The sequence below is a fragment of the Salmo salar genome, chromosome ssa02 (assembly GCF_905237065.1).
Source record: "Salmo salar chromosome ssa02, Ssal_v3.1, whole genome shotgun sequence".
NCBI lineage: Eukaryota > Metazoa > Chordata > Actinopteri > Salmoniformes > Salmonidae > Salmo > Salmo salar.
The window spans coordinates 42,270,117-42,278,885 of record NC_059443.1 but is presented as its reverse complement, the minus strand read 5'-3'; the positions used below and the strand labels follow the sequence as shown (position 1 = coordinate 42,278,885).

Here is an 8,769-nt window from a genome sequence, read left to right as displayed (position 1 = left end):
TTTGTCATTATGGGGTATTGTGTGTAGATGAGAAAAAAACAACAATTGAATAAATGTTAAAATAAGGCTGTAATGTAACAAAATGTGGAAATAGTCAAGAGGTCTGAATACTTTTTGAATGCACTGTATACCGTATATTCTTTTGGCGAAACATTTAATGGGTAGTTGCAGTAGTTAATTACTTTTTTGCCATGTTGCAGTGTAGCTAACTACTGAAAAGACTACGAAGATTTGAATTTCGGTAAACTACCACCAAGCTACTGCAAAATGTAGGTAAATGACTATTTCAATGACATAGTGGAACTACTCCCAAACACTGTCTGTTTTCAACTCGACAGCACAACTTTGGAAAATATGTTGCTGTTTGAGGAGGTCTCTTATTACCTCATCATACAAACTATAATAAATATCTTGTCATTCAAAATATGAGAAGTCTCTTATACAAACTATAGTTTAAATAAGGAATCTCTTGTCAAGCAAACTATAAGGAACAAATGTCAACTATAGAATACCGATGCAACATCCACACATTTGGCAGATTTTGCGTAGAAAATATTTACCGGCACCATTTAGCTACTGCTCACACATACTGTAGCAGGAATATGTGTAGACTTAACACTTGTATGACAGGCATCCTGTATGTACAACTTCATCAGCATTCTGTGGTTGAGCTTTCCTTTAAAATGCATGCTTTTGATTGGGTGTTGCGGAGGATCACAGAGGTTGATGTGGTTGAGGTCGATTTCAGATCTAACCAAAACCCTTGTCTTGCTGGAGGTGTTCACAGAAGCTAGATGCAGAGTTGTTACCGATTCTCCCATCGATTGCACCAGAAGTCGCTCTGGATAAGTGTGTGCTAAATGACTCAAATGTAATGTACAATGTCATTTCGATGTCTGAAGGTGTGTCGTACTTGGCTCCCCTTGTGGTCAACGTCCAGGGCTTGGGTCTTCACCTTGGTCTCCAGCAGGGTCAGCCTCTGTATCATGGAGGGCATCAGCTCAAAATCACTATGGGGTGCACCTGGAGGGTTCAGTCAGAATTCACTAGATCAGGCAGCGTAATACCTCTATAATAAAGGCTACTGTATGACACTCGGCAGATGTTTTTTTCTTCTCCAAAGCGTCTTACGGTACAGTGATGCATACATTGTTGCTGATTCTGAGAACACTCTGTTTCAATGTTCCTGTACATTATCAGAAACTGACATTTGTGACCACAGTGCTGTATTAAGAAAATGAGACACTTTATTTTGTGGTCCATGCACACAACATACTAATCTAACAACCATGCATGAGATTTCCAGTGTTATCGAAGTTGTATGTGCTCACAGCACTTATTTTGAACATGACGGATGTGACGTTGGTTGTGGTTGTGAATATTTCAGCACAGGGCAAGTTGCAAGGACATCAAAGGAACATACAAAAGGAGTTGCTTTTCCTTTGTTTGGCCTTTGATTTGGAAGGACAGGCAATATCAGTGGCTTGAGTCTGAGGCGTAGGGTGATTCAAAGAAGATACATCATTCAGCAGAGTAGCTTCATATTCTAAAGAAAAAATTTAAAAAGGAAAAAAAACAACCAGAATGACCCCAGGTTTTTAAAGAACTATATCCAGAGGCAGCTTAGGTTTCAAATCATTGGATATCTCATAGTTAGACTATAGCAGGATTCCCCAACTGGCGGCCCGCTGGACAAATTCGGCCCGTGGGTGATTTTATTTGGCCATCCAAGTTTTATGAGCAATAAATAATACTAAAATGTTTTTTTATTTTTGTTGTTGGTCATAAACGACTAAAAACACCAGCAAATCAGATCCAAGTGATTTTCATTTTGGAAATCTATTCCAAAGTATCCCCACGCACCATAGAGAGATATGTGATCGTATACAAATGTAAACAAGGTTTGAAATTATTATGATTAGTAAAACAGTATATCTTCTTGTGGTCAATTTGCAGTCTACAAATGATTTGCAATATGTTCTGCCCCCCTGACCATCTGCTCTAGAAAAGAATATGCTTTTAAACACCTTAATTCCATACCTGCAAATGGATTCTCCTTGAAAGGCACTCATCTCTTATTTGAGCAAAATTATCAATCATCAGTAACGCAAATAAACATGTACATCCATCTAATTGCTATACTTTTTGTTTTGGAAAAGATCCACTTTGTTTTCTCTCGAACATACCCATGATGATTCATGGGCCCAGGAAGAGGAACCCATCAGTTTTTCCCCAACATTGAAAGTGGTGAGCTCATCTCCTCACATTCATAAAACACCTGGGGTCGATAGGATGCACAAATGGCTAGCAGACTAGTTTACAGAGGTCAGTTTGTGATTCAACAATGAACGTAAAAAATACAATATTTATGAGCACCTGGCTGACATTGACATGGTTTACATGCAAGCACATAGCAGCTAAAAACGCTAAATAAATGTCCTGAAAGTCTACACTTGGTTCAGTTATTAGACTTAATAAACAAAAGTAACTTTTATTTGCCATGCTAGGAATTTATAAATGACTTACAAGTGAATGGCTCTAGATTCCGTAGGTTGGAATATTATTACTAAATGATTGTTTGGAGTTCATTGCGATTGGTAACGTGGATCGTGACATTTCAGTGGCTTGTTGCTGGTTCCAGAATTCAATGCACCCTCGTTCCCACTGTGAAGAACACGCCAAAGGGATACGTTGTAATTCAAAGTATGACATTGTAATCATCCATCGACAAACCTTGACATAGATTGAACGATGGATCCAAACACCAGTCTACTTTTTTATTTCAAAAGTTGTCACACACATGACTGTAAAACAAATATCTGTTCTTGTGCACATACAGTCATAGTGCACACACCCCTTTCACACCCATCCTCTTCTAGCTGAAATAGACACAGATACACTTTTGCTGTTCAGAGACTCAACCCTATTCAACATGAACAAAGCTCTGGTCTGTGCTGTCTTCATCTTTCTGGTGTTTTCTGTGTTCACAGAGGCCATGGAGGGGAATGCTGATCCCCCAAAGGACAAGGTAAGAACCCACATATCAGTATTAGTAAAGTATTAAGTAGAGATTAAACATTAATTGTAGAGTTCAGCAATTGTATACATATCATCAATAGCACCAACCTGTGGTGATTCGTTTCCAGGTATTGTGTTAACATTTAGGTAACAGCCTAAAGTGTTGTGAAATGTCTAAAATGGTCCTATGTCCTTCATCTTTCAGGTGACTACAACCAACACCCCAAACAAGTTATTCTCATATTTTTACAAATTGATTGAGCTAATCAGTGAATTGAAGATAGAGGGGGGAATTGTAAACTAAGAAAGTGTCTATAGGCCTACCTACCATAAGGGTTGTTCTTGAATTGCGGCGGTATTTGGGTGTGGCATTTTGGAGAAAAAAATGAACTTAATTTTTCTCTATTCTTTTTAATAAAATGTATTGGGTATATCTTCCCATTGTAAATGAACTAATATGGTAGCTTAGTGACTTTTAATAATGTTTTACTATTATGATAACATCGTGCCACCAGCAGAAGTAGTTACACCAGTGATGGTAACTCCAATGACAACATTTTGGTAATTGAGGACATTCGAATCTAAGGTCATTAAACCTTTAAAAATAATTGACCAAAGTGTTTATGATTCATAATTTAGCTCACAGTGTAATTTCCCTTCATTTAACATTTGTAACACCAATTACACTATTTAGACACACCAAATGATCAATGGAATCCTCAAATTGATGAGTTGCTAAAAGGGTGTGATTAGCTAATAATTGTATTTAATATAGATCCCTCCAGTGCAAAACTTTTCCACTGGAGGTCAATGCAAGGTACTTGTAAATCTTTGTAATGAGTGATTTTCAAGGTGGTTACACCAATGGGGATAAAACTTAGGGACACGTATTATATTTGTAAAAATAATAGTAATTTTAATAGCCTGTCTTGTTTTTATTGATAAGTACAATATACAGTTGAAGGCGGGAAGTTTACATACACCTCAGCCAAATACATTTAAACTCAGTTTTTCACAATTCCTGACATTTAATCCTAGTAAAAATTCCCTGTCTTAGGTTAGGATCACCACTTTATTTTAAGAATGTGAAATGTCAGAATAATAATAGAGAGAATGATTTATTTCAGCTTTTATTTCTTTCATCACATTCCCAGTGGGTCAGAAGTTTACATACACTCAATTAGTATTTGGTAGCATTGCCTTTAAATTGTTTAACCTGGGTCAAACATTTCAGGTAGCCTTCCACAAGCTTCCCACAATAAGTTGGGTTAATTTTGGCCCATTCCTCCTGACAGAGCTGGTGTAACTGAGTCAGGTTTGTAGGCCTCATTGCTCGCACATGCTTTTTCAGTTCTGCTCACAATTTTTCTATGGGATTGAGGTCAGGACTTTGTGATGGCCACTCCAATACCTTGACTTTGTTGTCCTTAAGCCATTTTGCCACAAGTTAGGAAGTATGCTTGGGGTCGTTGTTCATTTGGAAGAACTATTTGCGACCAAGCTTTAACTTCCTGACTGATGTCTTGAGATGTTGCTTCAATATATCCACATAATTTTCCCTCCCTCATGATGCCATCTATTTTGTGAAGTGCACCAGTCCCTTCTGCAGCAAAGCACCCCCACAACATGATGCTGCCACCACCGTGCTTCACGGTTGGGATGGTGTTCTTCGGCTTGCAAACCTCCCCCTTTTTCCTCCAAACATAACGATGGTCATTATGGCCAAACAATTCTATTTTTGTTTCATCAGACCAGAGGACATTTCTCCAAAAAGTACGATCTATGTCCCCATGTGCAGTTTCAAACCGTAGTCTTTTTTATTGCGGTTTTGGAGCAATGACTTCTTCCTTGCTGAGCAGCCTTTCAGGTATGTCAATATAGGACTTGTTTTACTGTGGAGATAGATACTTTTGTACCTGTTTCCTCCAGCACCTTTGCTGTTGTTCTGGGATTGACTTGCACTTTTCGCACCAATGTACGTTCATCTCTAGGAGACAGAACGCGTCTCCTTCTTGATGACGGCTGCGTGGTCCCATGGTGTTTATACTTGCGTACTATTGTTTGTACAGATGAACGTGGTACCTTCAGGCATTTGGAAATTAATCCCAAGGATTAACCAGACTTGTGGTCTACAATTTGTTTTCTGAGGTCTTGGCTGATTTCTTTTGATTTTCCCATGATGTCAAGCAATGAGGCACTGAGTTTGAAGGTAGGCCTTGAAATACATCCACAGGTGCACCTCCAATTGACTCAAATGATGTCAATTAGCCTATCAGAAGCTTCTAAAGCCATGACATAATTTTCTGCAATTTTCCAAGCTATTTAAAGGCACAGTCTACTTAGTGTATGTAAACTTATGACCCACTGGAATTGTGATACACTGAATTATAAGTGAAATAATCTGTCTGTGAACAATTGTTGGAAAAATGACTTGTGTCATTCACAAAGTAGATGTCCTAACCAACTTGCCAAAACTATAGTTTGTTAACAAGAAATTTGTGGAGTGGTTGAAAAAACGGGTTTTAATGACTCCAACCTAAGTGTATGTAAACTTCTGACTTCAACTGTATGTAAGGCTTTTGTTTTCTTTCTAGAATTCAAAAATAATACATATATTGATAGCTTTAAATCCCCCAAAATATGTCACTATAACTGTACTTTAAACAATGCATAAACATAACGTTTTGCATTATAAAGCACTTGCAGTATGTTTTATGAGTGATAAACAGTCTTTTAAACAGAAAACATGTATAATGTGTAACTATTTGTCATTTTGAAGTGTTTTTTTCGTGGATGTGAATGCAACTGCAGTTCAAGAACGACCCATAAAGGGTTCTTCGGCTGTCCCAGAGAACCCTGTTTGGTTCCAGGTAGGGTCTTATCACCAAAGGGTTATTATAAGGTTATACCATGGTTTGTTGGGTAAGTTGGGTTCTACATTGGTTCTACATCAGTTCTACATGGAGCCAAAAAGGGTTCTCATACAGGGACAGCAGAAGAACCCTTTATGGTGTAGAAATTCAGTTCCTTCTCTCTCTTTATCTCTCTCTCTCTCTTCCCTCTATCTTCTCTGTAGGCATCGGGGGCAAGCACCTTGACTCTTCCGTTTTTGCTGCAGTTGGGGCTGATGGTTGCACCTGCCTTATTTCAAACTCTGCTGTAGCACTTGCTATGCTCTCCTTCCACAAGACTCTGCAGAACTTCTGCAAGAACGGGGGCAACAACATAACAATAGCTTTAATGACTAGGCCTACTATATTTACCTGTACTGTAGACCCTAGCTGACCCGTTTCCATGATTGAACACCATGAAATTCTTAACCCAAATGATCTTGTAATAATCATACAGAAACAGAAATAAAGTTGTGTATCTACACTCTTCTTGATATTTTCTATCTCTGTCTAATAGATGGAGCCATGTGCAGACTATGCCTATGACATATTGTGGGCTAGGGATAGGCTAGGCATTAGCCTTGAAAAATTGACAAAACGTTGATAGTGCTGGAAAACGCACAGCAGGACATAGAAGAGACAAGATGTCGAATGAACAGCAATACCTCCACCTGGTTTCAAAAATGCTTTCACACATACAATATGTCACAACCGGCCGTGACCGGGAATCCCATAGGGTGGTACACAATTGGCCTAGCGTTGTCCGGGTTAGGGGAGGGTTTGGCTGGGTGGGGTCTTTACTTGGCTCATCGCACTCTAGCGACTCCTTGTACCGGACCGTGCGCCTACAGGCTGACTTCGGTCTTCAGTTGAACAGTATTTCCACGACACATTCTTCCGGGTTAAGCAGGCGGGTGTTAAGGAGCGTGGTTTGGCGGGTCATGTTTAGGAGGACGCGTGACTTGACCTTCGCCTCTCCCGAACCCGTTGGGGAGTTGCAGCGATGAGACAAGATCGTAATTGGATATGACGAAATTGGGGAGAAAAATAAAATGTAACAAATCACATATTAATAAGTTACATGGACTCACTCTGTGTGGAATAATAGGGCTCGACATGATTTTTGAATAATTAGCCCTTCCTCTGTCCCCCATACATACAACATCTGTAAGGTCCCTCAGTCAAGTATTGAATTTCAAGCACATATTCAACTAAAAAGACCAGGGGGCTTTTCGAAGCCTCATAAAGAAGAGCAGTGATTGGTAGATGTGTAACAATAACAAATCAGACATTAAATATATCTTAAGCATTGTCCAGTTAATAATTATGCTGTGGATGATGCATTAAACTACTTAGACACATCAAAGATGCAGTCTTCCTTCTGAACTGAGCTGCAGGACAGGAAATAAACTGCTTAGGGATGTCGCTATGAGGCCATTAGTGATTTTAAAAGAAATGAGGATGGATCAACAGCATTGTATTAACCTAACTGACAGAGTGAAAAGAATAATACAAATATACAGACCAAAATATTCCAAAATATGAATATGTACGCAACAAGACACTGAAGTAATAGTGCAAAAAAAATACACTGCAAAGGAATAAAAATGTTGGCCTAAATGCAAAGCCTTATGTTTAAGGCAAATCCAACACAACACATCACTCAGTAACTGCCTCCTTACTGTCAAGGATTGTGGTGACGTCATCATGGTATGTGTATGCTTGACATTGACAAAGACTGGAGAGTTTTTCAGTATGAAAATAAATGTGATGGAGCTTAACACAGGCAAACTCCTAGAGAAAAACCTGCTCCAGTCTGCTTTACAACAGACTGGGAAAGGAATTCACCTTTCAACAGGACAATAACCTACTACACAAAGCCAAATCTACACTGGAGTTGCTTACCAAGAAGACAGTGGATGTTCCTGAGTGGCCAAAGTTACAGTTTTGACTTAAATCTGCTTGGCAAGACTTGAAAATTGCTGTCTAGCTATGATACCCAACACCTTGACAAAGCTTGAAGAATTGAGAAAAGAACAATGGGCATATATGGCACAATACAGGTGTGCAAAGCTCTTATGAGACTTACCCAAGAAGACTCACAGCTGTAATCGCTGCCAAAGCTGATTCTAACATGTATTGATTCAGGGGATGAATACTTATCTAATCAAGATATGTTTTATTTTTCATTCATCTTAAAAAATATATCACATTTTTCTTCCACTTGGATATTGTAGAGTATTTCATGTAGATAGTTGCCAAAAAAGGACAATTAGTCTAAATCTATTTTAATCCCACTTTGTAACACAATAAAATGTGAAGAAATCCAAGGGGGTTGTAGACTTTTATAGGCACTGTACACAGACTCGACATATAAATCAAATCAAATTTTATTGGTCACATACACATGGTTAGCAGATGTTAGTGTGAGTGTAGCGAAATGCATGTGCTTCTAGTTCCGACCATGCAGTAATATCTAACAAGTAATATAACAATTTCACAACAACTACCTTTTACACACAAGTGTAAAGGAATGAATAAGAATATGTATATATAAATATATGGATGAGCGATGGCCAAACGGCATAGGCAAGATGCAGTAGATGGTATAGAGTACAGTATATACATATGAGATGAGTAATGTAGGGTATGTAAACATTATATAAAGTGGCATTGTTTAAAGTGACAAGTGATACATTTATTACATCCAATTTTTTATTATTAAAGTGGCTAGAGATTTGAGTGAGTATGTTGGATGCAGCCACTCAGTGTTAGTGATGGCTGTTTAACAGTCTGATGGCCTTGAGATAGAAGATGTTTTACAGTCTCTCGGTCCCAGCTTTGATGCATCTGTACTGAC

The 8,769-nt window shown here is 38.5% G+C and overlaps 1 long non-coding RNA gene across 1 annotated transcript; it reads left to right on the top strand.

The window, feature by feature from the left end:
• On the top strand, positions 1 to 6,393 carry LOC106583450 (uncharacterized). The gene is made up of 2 exons (XR_001323525.2): positions 1 to 3,028; positions 6,095 to 6,393. It is a non-coding gene; the product is annotated as an uncharacterized lncRNA (long non-coding RNA).
• The last annotated feature ends 2,376 nt before the right edge of the window (positions 6,394 to 8,769 follow it).